General features: G+C 36.7%; 1 long non-coding RNA gene across 1 annotated transcript; it reads left to right on the top strand.

Moving 5' to 3' along the window:
• The first annotated feature begins 8,195 nt into the window (after positions 1-8,195).
• Positions 8,196-12,517, top strand: LOC147522169 (uncharacterized). The gene is made up of 3 exons (XR_015195052.1): positions 8,196-8,496; positions 8,713-8,759; positions 12,026-12,517. It is a non-coding gene; the product is annotated as an uncharacterized LOC147522169 (long non-coding RNA).
• The last annotated feature ends 280 nt before the right edge of the window (positions 12,518-12,797 follow it).

Below are 12,797 nucleotides of genomic sequence, written 5' to 3'. Positions count from 1 at the left end.
AAAAAAGACAAGACATTACTTTCCCCAGCATCAACTTTTCATTTCATTGAGGATATTTTCTCAAGCACAAGTAATTACATTTTGGCATCTTAAATAATTCTAGACAGGTATAAGCATCAAACACAAGTTTGGATGAGATGCGAATATATTCATTCAAATACAAAATACCATTGATGAGGATGAACTTACGCTTTAAACTTTGAATTTTGCTTGCCGTTAGGTCAAATGAAAATTAAATATTCCTGTCTTTGATTGGATTTTATGGACCAAAGAAGCTCAGGCCATGAAAGTAGTCACTGCAGTTGTGTCACCCCGTGAGATCTACTGAAGCCAAACAGAAAGGAATTTCATGCTTTGACATTTGGGTGAGCAAATCTATTGCATCGGCCACCATCTCGGATTGCTTGTCGATAAAGCGAGATCATTTGGAAGTCTGCATAGACTCCACTTGCTCCATTGTGGGATATGACCAAGGGATCTACAAAATCATATAAACATAAGAGTGAGCTCCCTTATCCACTCAATTAGTTTCCTAAAAGAGCTGAAAATAAGTATGTCACCTCTTACAGCCAACATTTTATGGTTATGTGCCAAGCAAGCTGAAGGACAAGAACCGTTGCAAACATCAGATGAGATGATATGAGTAATGTTAGTTCTAAAAGCTTCTACTGAGTTTTTCTACAAGAAATATAAAGAACAAAACAATAAAAGTGTTTAATAGACACAACTCACCAATAGCCTCAGATGCGGAGGGAGGAAGTCGTAAGCACTCCATCAACAACAAACTCTGAATTATCGACGAACTGCAAGTACTCTTTCGTGGGGTCATAGCTGTAGTTAAAGCTTCCAGGCATATCATTTGCAAAACCTGCGGCAAATCTCTCTTTCTCTCTCTAATGTTATCAGTGGCCGAAACAATCTTCAATTTCATGCTTCCGTTTTCTTCAGTACCTAGAGGTTGTTATTGGCCGGAACAAGCTTCAATTTCACAGGTTTGTATCTACCGTAAAAAAAAAGATGCTTCTTTCATTTAATTAGTATATTGGTTGATGCATTTTTCGTATGAAATTTATTGGCGATGCTAAGGGTTTGTTTCTGATATGCGTGTATTAAAAAAAAAGTTTTGTGAATATTTCATTCCTGTTTCGACCCCCACCTACGTGGCAAACGTCTATTGGTAGGAGTCTCCACTTTATTCGTTTAATCGACAGGGTTAAAGCCCTATTCGCAATATCATGGATCAATGTACAGGCCCATTAACTCATGTGGACCTTAGCCACATGGCTTGCCACTAATGTACGTTGATTTATGTCTAGATTCGTTTATTATCAAAGAGATAATTATCAGTTGAAAGTTATAGTATATCACAATTACTCAAGCTACAAGATTACTTGAGCTACAAGGACTCTCTACTCTACCTATATAAATACCAAACTATTTTTTCATTGAACCACGTTCTTGAAACTTTATCCCAATCGATAATTTGGGAGTGCGTAGGGCAACCCAAGGTCTGATCTCATCATTCCCCGATCACCATCATTTTTCTAATTACTTTTCTACGTTCTTCGTCTTTTTCATCAACACTTGGTGTTTTGATCATATTTGGTCGAAACATAATTGGCGCCATCTGCAGTTCTTATTCAAAACCGACGATCACGTTCTACAAAAGTTATGACGAATACTAGAAGAGCTAAAGGTCCCGATGCAATTGCTGACGATCATCGCGAACATGATGTTATCGTCTAATATTATTTGTTAATAAGACTCTTATATCAGCTGAATGGAGGCATTCTTGCATTGAAAAAATTGTGTTGGCCTTGTTTCATGCTGTTAGACATCTTTAGCTTCTTTCAAGGAAGGAATAGTCGAAGTTTTATCGATCGAATATCCATTTGCGCAAGTTTTTGCAATATCTACGGATCGAGTTGCAGAATGGAAAAGTTACCGTAGCGCTTACAACATTGTCTCTGACACTCATACAGTTAACAAGAGACAAACTTTGGTTTCGCTAATGGCTGATTTTCTTATCGATGATATTCTTATGTCGAACGCATTACTCGATGAGGAAAACGTCAATCCCTACTTGATATTACCTCCCGGGGGCGATGACTTGAAATATTTGTCGGATATATCTGCTGATTGTTAGATTTACACCAATAGTTCGCATAATGAGTCCACCTCCGGTCTTGTTTTTGTCATCTTGAAGCTGAATGAAGACATAATTGCGAGGTCTCTACGTTTGAGTTTTTAACGCTTCGCATTATATGACCGAAGTATTTAAACCGTCATTTTGCGGTATCGACAACTCTTCGGTTAGAGGCGACTAAGTTATGATTAATTATTCTAAATTAGTCGCTAGCCACTTTGAATGATAATATGCCGCTCGCAATGATAGAATGGGCGTTTATTTGGACTTCGTTTAACGAATTGCATGAAATTTTACATCTATCAAGATTATGCAAGATCCGCGTTATGATGTAAGGCATCCCCGATTCTATCGCATATTTATCCGTGAAAAATCAAGTCGTCATCAGAACGACAACATTTGGATTAACTACTTATCTTTGTCGATGATTCCAACGAAGCAGGCGATAATGTCTCCGGTATCTACCGACGACGATCATCAACCGACGATGCTCGAGGGAATTCAGGGGTGAAGTCTCGCTCACATAGCAATGACCCAATGATATTGGTGGCCATACATGCCAAGGATGTTAAACGTTTGTCCGAGAAGTGTGTGCCTTGTCAAACACATGATATATGATATGGGTCAACTTCTCGCAATGAAGCGTCATCCAATCCATAAACCTTGGTCATTTGCGAAATGGGGCCTTGACATTTTTGGTTTATTTTTGACAACCCCTGACAGTATTCATTTTTGCTCGTCGCAACAAATTATTTTACTAAGTGAGGGGACAAAATTAACAAGTTGAACGAAAAACCGGACAAAAATTTGTTAGTCTGTTTCCAGTTCAATTGTTTATTTTCTGTTATTATCTTTGCACTTTTCAAGACTCGGTAATCAATAAAGAAGCAGTTCTTTCACTTCAGTTCCAATGGTATGATTTTGGTTCTAGCGAACCTTATAATCGCTCCGACAAAATCTGGCGAAATTACCACGTTTAATTTCGTCAGTCTAAGTTGAACGCTTTTACACTCGCTTAGTCGGTACTATCACTACAACAAAATCTGGCGAAATTACCACGTTTAATTTCGTCAGTCTAAGTTGAACGCTTTTACGCTCGCTTAGTCGTTACTATCGCTCCGACAAAATCTGGCAAAATTACCACGTTTAATTTCGTCAGTCTAAGTTGAACGCTTTTACGCTCGCTTAGTCGTTACTATCACTCCAACAAAATCTGGCGAAATTACCGCGTTTAGTTTCGTCAGTCTAAGTTTGAACGCTTTTACGCTCGCTTAGTCGTTACTATCGCTACGACAAAATCTGACGAAGTTACCGCGTTTAGCTTCGTCAGTCTAAGTTTGAACGCTTTTACGCTCGCTTAGTTCGTTACTATTGCTACGACATAATCTGATAAAGTTACCGCGTTTAGCTTCGTCATTCTAAGTTGAACGTTGTTACGCTCGCTTAGTTCGTTACTATCGCTACGACAAAATTTGACGAAATTACCACGTTTAATTTCGTCAGTCTAAGTTGAACGCTTTTATGCTCGCTTAGTTGTTACTATCGCTACGACAAAATCTGACGAAGTTATCGCGTTTAGCTTCGCCAGTCTAAGTTTGAAAGCTTTTATGCTCGCTTAGTTCGTTACTATCGCTACGACATAATCTGACGAAGTTACCGCGTTTAGCTTCGTCAGTCTAAGTTGAACGCTATTACGCTCACTTAGTTCGTTACTATCACTACGACAAAATCTTACGAAATTACCACGTTTAATTTCGTCAGTCTAAGTTGAACGCTTTTACGCTCGCTTAGTCGTTACTATCACTACAACAAAATCTGGCGAAATTTCCACATTTAATTTCGTCACTCTAAATTGAACGATTTTACGTACGCTTAGTCGGTTACTCGCGCTATGTCAATATCTGATGAAGTTACCCCGTTTCGTTTCGTCAGTTCTGCGTCGGAGTATTTTTTCGCTCAATTTAATTTTGCAAGCTTAAAGTTAGTATTGGGGGCGTTTCATTCTATTTCATTTCAACTGCATAAATCTACAACATTGTCAGTTTTTCACTTGTATGTTATCTGACACAACAACAATATTCAATAACAAACCCATCTTTATTTTTCATGAAAAGAAGTTTTAGCTCTATAGTATTACATTTACACAATTATCTAATCAATTGTCTCTGTCAATTGTCTTACGGTTGTTCGATTAAATCTTCATTTTCTTCTTCGAAATCTGCATTCGCTTCGCTTAGCGCTTTCGATTAACTATTTTCCGCAGTTATTCTTTTTTCTAAGGCATTAAGCCGAACTTTCTGAGCGAAACTTTCCGAGACTCGTACAACCGCCGTTTCTCCGTGCGGCGAAAATTCGCATTATGTCACCTTTCTTCGCGAAAACTTTCTCCAGCTTCATTATTTTAAGTCGAACTTTCTGAACTAAAAACTTTTAGAGTTAAACTTTCCGTCAGCTTCATTATTTTTCTAAGGCATTGTTCCGATCTTTCTACAAAAAATTCTCCGAGCGAAAATTTTCGTTAACTTCATTATTTTTTCTAAGGCATTGTATCGATCTTTTTAAGATAAATTTTCCTAGCGACAATTTTCGTCAGCCGATCTTTCTACGAGAAACTTGCCAAGCGAAAATTTTCGACAGCTCGTTTTTTTTTTTCTAAGACATTTAGCCGATCTTTCTCAACGAAATTTCTGTCAGCTTCTTTAATTTTTCTACGACATTAATTGACATCTTTCTGCGTGAAACTTTTCTCCGTCGACTCTTTGTGAAAATATTTTGTTCGTAATACCGTTGTTTCTCCGTACGGCGAAAATTCGCATTACATCAACTTTTATAAGCGGCACTTTTCGATAACTTTTCTGAGAGAAAATTTTCTCCAGTTTCTTTCTTTCTTTCTTATAAGGCATTGCGATCTTTTCGTTCGAATCTTTTCTTCGAAGACTTTTTCGTCGATTTCTTTCGCCCGTCATACTGCCGTTTTTACCTGCGACGACAAGAATAAATTTTTCGTCAGTCTTTCAAACTTAACTAAAATTTTAAGATAATTGAGAAAAAGTACTAACATACTTGTTTCATGCTGTCGAAACTCTTTGACACCGCTTTTTTCATATTCTCCGAACTCTTCTCCGTCTTCTTCGGCAGCCCAAATTCAATTTTGCTTGAAACCCAATAATTTGAACTTAATATCTTAGTAGATCCAATTTGAAATTGATCAATCATGAGCTAGATTATATCGGTCAATCAATCTTTAGTTGCCTATCCAATTCGAAATTACAGATCACAAAACCCAAGTTAGAAAGCATCACTGTTAGTTACTTGACTGCCATCTGTCAAGATCATCCCCAAAAATATAAACTCATCAGTTTGCTAGCCGATCAATATCCTATTGGTAGCTTACCTTTTTTACCAGTACAATCGATACCCATTCAGTTTTTCGAAGTTGCCGATCTAAATTGCGTTCCCAATCCCAATTGATTTTGGCAAAACAATTACAGATATTCCACTTCTCTTTGATCGTTTTACGCTTTGCACTGGTCTCAAAACCCATCTCAACTGAACCAATTGAATTGAGTCGTCAATTTTCTCTTCTCGACCGTGTCCACTTTTCTAGTTTGCCATGTCCACAATTCTCTACTAGAGGAGAGCCGATCCGCGTCTTTGTTGTCATACCCATCCGAGTTCGGTTTTCATTGTTTAGCTCTTTGGGGCCATTTGTTTTGGACTTTGTTTAATAAGATAATATTAATCTTGATAACAACAAACATTACGTTATTAATTGGATATAATGACAATACTAAGATAATAATGATTATGTGATTCGCCTCCTTAATTGATAGCGTTATGATGGCATCATTAATTGATAATATTTCGATCATGATAATAATGGGTCCATTTTGCGAGATATTATCGTAAGTTAGAATGCGAACATTAAGTTTTTAAAGCTGGTTGCCCCATAGTTACTTTTATCTAATCCGCATTCTTATTTAATCCGAAGTTGGCATCCAGTTTTAGTTGCTAAAGTCTTCACCTTCGAATTCAATTCGTATTTAACTTCCTTTTATTACTATTATTATTAAACTGCCCCTACGTTTAATTTTCAACGGTATAATCCAAGTATCGCTATTCCGTTGGCACGCATCGTCGAATTTAAATTTCGTATTATTACGTGACGCGTTGGTCGGTTTTTTTAATCAATTTTTTGCAATTTTATTTCTGTGCATATTTTATTTTATTTTTGTGCATTTTCGGCTATCTTTTATTTAACTACATTGCGTCACGTATACGTTAGTTTGACATTATTTCATTCCCGATAATTCACGAATTTTTTTCGACAATCAATTTTCCAATTATTTCTTTTCACACGACACTTCGTTGTACATTCCGCTCATTTTTCTTTCTTCTTTGCCATATGAACTTTGTTCGCATGCCAAAGAGGGGGCGGTGTTTCGACCCCCACCTACGTGGCAAACGTCCATTGGTAGGAGTCTCCACTTTATTCGTTTAATCGACAGGGCTAAAGCCCAATTCGCAATATCATGGATCAATGTACAGGCCCATTAACTCATGTGGGGCTTGCCACTAATGTACGTTGATTTAATTATGTCCAGATTCGTTTCTTATCAAAGAGATAATTATCAGTTGAAAGTTATAGTATATCACAATTACTCAAGCTACAAGATTACTTGAGCTACAAGGACTCTCTACTCTACCTATATAAATACCAAACTATTTTTCATTCAGAACTACGTTCTTGAGATTTGATCCTACTGATAATTTGGGTACGTAGGCAACCGCAAGGTACAGTCTTATCATTCCCCCGATTACCATAATTTTTCTAATTACTTTTCTACGTTCTTCGTTTTTTTCATCAACACTTGGTGTTTTGATCATATTTGGTCGAAACAATTCCTGTTGGGGCTGAATTATTAAGTGAGGAGTTTTAGTTGGTTCAGTTGATTGGATTTATAAGGGACGAATGATTCATTTTTTCTTATCAATATGTGTTACTACGATTGTTAAAGGACTTTTGTGAATTTCCTAAGAAGAAACATTAAATACTTATATAGTTATATGGTCTTATAGCCAACCATCAGGTATATATTACATCAGTTACCAAAAAAAGGTATATATTACATCATCTTCAATACAGTCAGGTTATTATCTTTATAACATGACAACCACAATCCTTATGATAATGATAATGATAATAATATTATAGATCCCATGCCAAAGACCATAGAAAGGAAAGAAGCAAGTAGGACCACCCCTCCCCTCTTACAGGCTTACTACAAAGGTACATACCCCATGCTTCCATTACTAAAACTTCCTTCAGTAGAAGCCTCGAAACTAGTCTTAGGACTAGCCACACAATGCCAGCAATAACCATGAGTGATCGAACTCGATCCATACTGAGGTCACGCCTTGGCTCGGCATTTTGAATTGGACTAGCGTGCACCGTAGTAGGATGCATTACCTTATTTGGTCCACTCACTCTCCAGCACATGTTAGTATTCCCAGCTCTATCATATGTGAATGTAATCCTTATTGTATCCGAAGCAACTCTTGGTGACGCTTTGCGCGGTTGTTGGAATGCCGTCTACGGTGATCGCCCAAGGGTGCTTCTGCTGTGTGTTCATCGTGGGTGCTTGGACCTTCAAGGTTCTCTGTTATTACTATTGTCATTGCAATGACATTGAGCACATTTGCTATCGCATCTTGCTCGAGTCCACACACGCTATAGCTAAGCGGATTGCACCGCTCGTAGTTATTCTATACGGTGTGACTTCTACTGAAGGTGTACTTCATCCGGTACACGTAGCAGCCAGTACGGTCATTGGGGCCTTTGCTTTTGTGATGGCATTGTTGCTGCCCTTCCCTCGCCTCGCATGCTATGAGGTACTTATTAGTTCATCTCTACAACTTAATCTCCAGTGCAATTTCTAAGCTTCTGAAAGATCCTCGCTCAAAAGATGCTTCTCAAAGGTAGATTTACGTAATTGTGACCAAAGTTAGGGAACCTGGATAATAGTATTTAATTGCGCTCCATATTTCATATAGGTACCATGTGCACCAGTATACTAATGGCACAAGTTGTGATCTCACCAATCGGCCTCGAGAAACCGAGGTATGTAGAAATCAGCTTAACTTTTGAATCCTCTAATATTTTTATCATTTAGTTCCAAGTTGAATTTTCTGATGAATCGTTAGACACGTATAATCCATCGACCTCCATGTGTTTATGCACAGGTAGGATTTGTGTGCTCGGAGCCTAGAGCTGTGATTGCTTCTATAATGGAGTTGTCAACTTGCAAGTATGCGCTCACACTTCATAGCCCAATGCTTTGCAAGCACCCGTAAGTCCCTTTCATCTCCTAATCCTTTTTATTCATGTTTAAACCTATCTCCTTTTTTACTATTCTCTTTTTCTTCGATCTATTTCTTCACTCGATCTATTAGATCCATATTGTTTTAAATAAAAATCAGTGACAATAATGGTGTGAACTAGAAATGATTAATTAATTAATTAATTAATTTGTTTATTTTGTTTTTTGGTGAATTGGTTTGTGCAGGCAGTGGATTATGGTGTTCATAAGCTATAGGAGCCAACAATATCGGGGTATTAATTCTACTACTATAATTTAGTCTGTCTGTTTATCAAATCATATAGCTCGCACTTTTAAGAACAATTTAACCATGATATCCTCGACTGCCCAAACTTAGGTTTGCAAGCAATTACTTGCTAACGAGTAAGAATGTTTGTTTTTCTATTTAGTAAGACTTACTAGGAGTACCTTACAGTGTGAAGTTATGATGATTTGCACTTAGTAGGAAGCATGTGGACTAGACCAAAATTTGGATCATACAATATTTAAAAAAATGTTTGGTATTTGTATTCAAGCCAATAAATATAGTGAATGTTCTTTAGTAACATTGCAATATAGTTGTTCAATCTATGTCTCTATAGATGTTAAAGCATAAATATGTGGGTCGACTGTTTTTCACCTCGAAGTTTTAAGTCATTTGTTAAACGAACAAGTTGAAAAAGTCCCAATAAAACATGGGAACGAAGCTATAATTTATTTTAAATTAGTAACAAATTTTCTTTTTCCACATTGTTTGCATAATGAAATTATTGGGTCAAAGGTCTAAGAATAGGTGCTTCTTTTTTTTTTTTTTTTTTGTTTAAAAAAAATATTATCATTTGTAATTGTTATTATCATAGTTTAGTGCTTCAGTTACTTGAAAATAAACAAAGTATCTAGCACTGAATATCCAGTGTTTGATCCTTCTAACCATGTATTCCAAGACTATTCCCATAAGAGACCTCAAGTTTATAGAAAACACGAGGATTTGCAATACTTATGAAAGCAAGGAATAGTGAGAGTTTCGATCACAGAAAACGAAAGCTTGAATCCCCCAATTTTTTAAGTTGGATCAGGAAGGACTCTTGGCCAACGGAAATTTGTTTCTCTTAGTGCCTAACTATTCACTAATCTCTGACTTTATGCTTTAATTCACGTGTAATGATTTCAAAATGGTGATGATATGTCCACAAGAGAATGTCCCGTGGGGTTGTCATTCCGAAAAAGATCCTTCAGTAAATTTTACTCTGTTTAGTTAAGCATTTTTGATAATTTGTTTCATTGTCATTTTTTTTCTTTTTTTAGTGAAGGTAAACCAACTTTCTTAATTGTAAGAAGAATGTGACTTCCCATTTCCCAACTGATGCAAGAAAAGGAAAAATATGGAGTTTCAAACCATATATCAAGGTGACAAAACAGATGATGAAACAGAGCGATGTACTTGAATCTCTATACATATCCAACACAATATTTTGAGTCAACATCATCTGTAGTAAGTTTTCATGAAGTCTACCTTTTCCAGCGTCTCCAAGGCAGCCTTGGGGTGGCCCATTTGAACCATGTGACCAACATCATGGACCTGTTTGTAGTCACACAAATTAGTATCATAATATTGCCTATATTAAGGGAAATTCGTTAGGAAAAATGCGAGTAGTAATAGCTAAGATTTTAAGGGTAAAATGTGGAACTTTAGGAAACTGACATGAGTTTTGCTTTTCAACTGTCCGGCTTCTGCACCATGAACTAGAATTGGAATAGAGTGATCCAGAAAACTCTTTCTAATTAGACTATACATGATGAAACTAAATAAATTAGATAATCAACTGAGGAGCCAACCTTGGACTAAGAAAAAATCCTACCAAGCCAGTTGCATATGTGCTAATACTCTTCAACATATAGGAACATTTTGATTCCATTCTCAAGGAGGCGGGGGGATCCCGACTTCTAGATTCCTCTTCCTGTACATCATCATGGCTTCATAGTTTAAGTTTATACACAGTAGGGGTACAAGATATGAAATCCACTCCATTACATATATTGATGGATTTTTATTTGTTTGTTAATTAAGGTTTCTCGATTGTTCGGATTTGAAGAGGTTGATTTCCCTGTACTTGAATTTGAGGCGCTTTTTATTCGCAAAGTCGGGGAAGAGATTAGAGACCAGGTATGCATTCTTCTTTTGTAATAATGCAGTTTGTACTTATATATGTATATTAGTTATGGGGTTGAATTAAAGAGATTGTAAATTCTTAACTGAATTAAAGAGATTGTGAACTCGCGAAGTGAGAAAGAGCACTTTGTTATTTGGAAACATAATTATCTTAATAAGCTTTACTAATTATTGAGTTCTTCTCAACTGGTTGAAAATTGTCTTTTTCTCGGCATTGATGAACTTTTACCCTTAACAGATATCTCATGTCATGTATTGTAGGTGGGGATCTCAGTATACTTCATTTTGTTCTTCCAACTCTTTCATTTTAAAAAGTGTATTTAGAGTCTGAAACTTTTAGACCTCCCAAGATCACGACTCATGGTTTCTTGGGCTGGGTCGTAAACTATCATGCAGCATATATACCTCTTTTTTTAAGAAATAAGCAAGGGTTATACAAACCCCTACCTGTATTCATTAAGATAATTTTACATATTGAGTCCCAATTGTATCCTCCTCTATCAGTACATCGAGCTCACTATCTAGAAAATGACCGAAAACCAACAAAGATGGAACATATTATATCACAGGGTCTGTCTAACCCTTGCTTATTTCTGATAAATTGACCACCTTGCTGATCTTTCAAAGTGTTTATATAATTTTAGGAGAAGTTCATCTTCTTTCAGCTCAAAATTTCAGTTAGTCGGGTATTTAGGGGACTTCATTTAAGGAGGGTATTTTGTGAATGAGGATGCTCTTTTCAGTAGATGCTGATGCAGCTCATGGTATTTAGGGGACACTAGCATATGTTTTTATTCTACCATAGTACCATGAGGCAAACCAACTACAACTTATTTTAATAGACAGGTTTTGGTGTTTTTCTTTTTCATTTTAGTTCTAATCAATTGAATCCCGATGTTTTGTTTTGTTTTATTAGGTTCCATTACGATAAGTTTCTTTCACTAATTAATCTCTTTATCAAATTAGAATGAAGAAGCCCAAAATCAGCTGGCACATAGCCATTTGGTGCAAGTACATACTACATTACTACATACACCCTAAGGTATCAGCTATATCCCAGAAACAATAACATGGATGTACCGCAATAGATTACATGATCAAGAGAAGGGTCTTAGGCTGGCTGCTATCATCTAAGTTTGTTGTGTGGTGAAAACGAAGAAAACTTGCACCGCCTTCTTTGGGAGGGCAGATTCACAAGGTCTGTTTCGAATTGGTTGGCGAGTCAGTTCAAGTTCAGACTTGATTTCCACATGTTGAGATATGCTCTTAAGCTCTCTCAAAGTGAAGTTTGACCACTAACTTTGGGAGCAGCTGTTGTTGGCACCATTAAACAAAATGTATTCGCAGCAGGAAAACTCTCTGAAGCTATTTCCTACCGATGCAGGCATGAAGATGAGATCTCAGTTCTTGGGGCATTAGTTATAGATATGCTCAGCCTAAACCACCTTTTCAGGGAACTTGACTACCTTCCACAGCCCAACAAGTAAAGATAAATACTTATGGTTGCAGGGAAAAGACTAGGCTATGGAAATTTGCAACAAATCACAGGGCGAAATGTGTTGCTATTTTGGAAAGTGTTGAACATGCAGTGACTCATGGATGGCTACACTTATGGGTGGAGCCCGATGCTGCACAGCAGTCACTGCTTTCAAAACACAATCAGTACCTTGGAAGCTACAGGGCAGATGGAATTTTATCCAACAAAAGATGCAAACTATTTGCATTACCCACATTTGGAGGGAAGCAAATATATCTGTAGAGATTGTCGTTAATCTGAGTTACAAACTGTAATGATACTCCACCCAGAAAAAAATACTAACTTATTGTATCTTATTTTATAAATATAGGCAACTGTGCACATTTAGTATATGAGGTACAATACTGATTTGCAGATATAGATTTAGAACAAAACAATCAAACAGTAAAACAACACCTAAGCAACAGTTTCAAAGACAAAAACATGCTAGGTTACCTTAGTGAAATAGATAAATTTTGTATTCAAACAATTTGTTTCATTCAATTTGAGCCCTCTTTTTAGTTCTTACTTATTTGCCTACTTTTTATTCTATTGAGAGCGTGTCAATGTTTGGTAGCTGATTATATTATTCCCAAGATGCAAATA

This window comes from Coptis chinensis, chromosome 1, assembly GCF_015680905.1.
Source record: "Coptis chinensis isolate HL-2020 chromosome 1, ASM1568090v1, whole genome shotgun sequence".
NCBI lineage: Eukaryota > Viridiplantae > Streptophyta > Magnoliopsida > Ranunculales > Ranunculaceae > Coptis > Coptis chinensis.
This window is presented reverse-complemented; position numbering and strand designations above follow the sequence as displayed.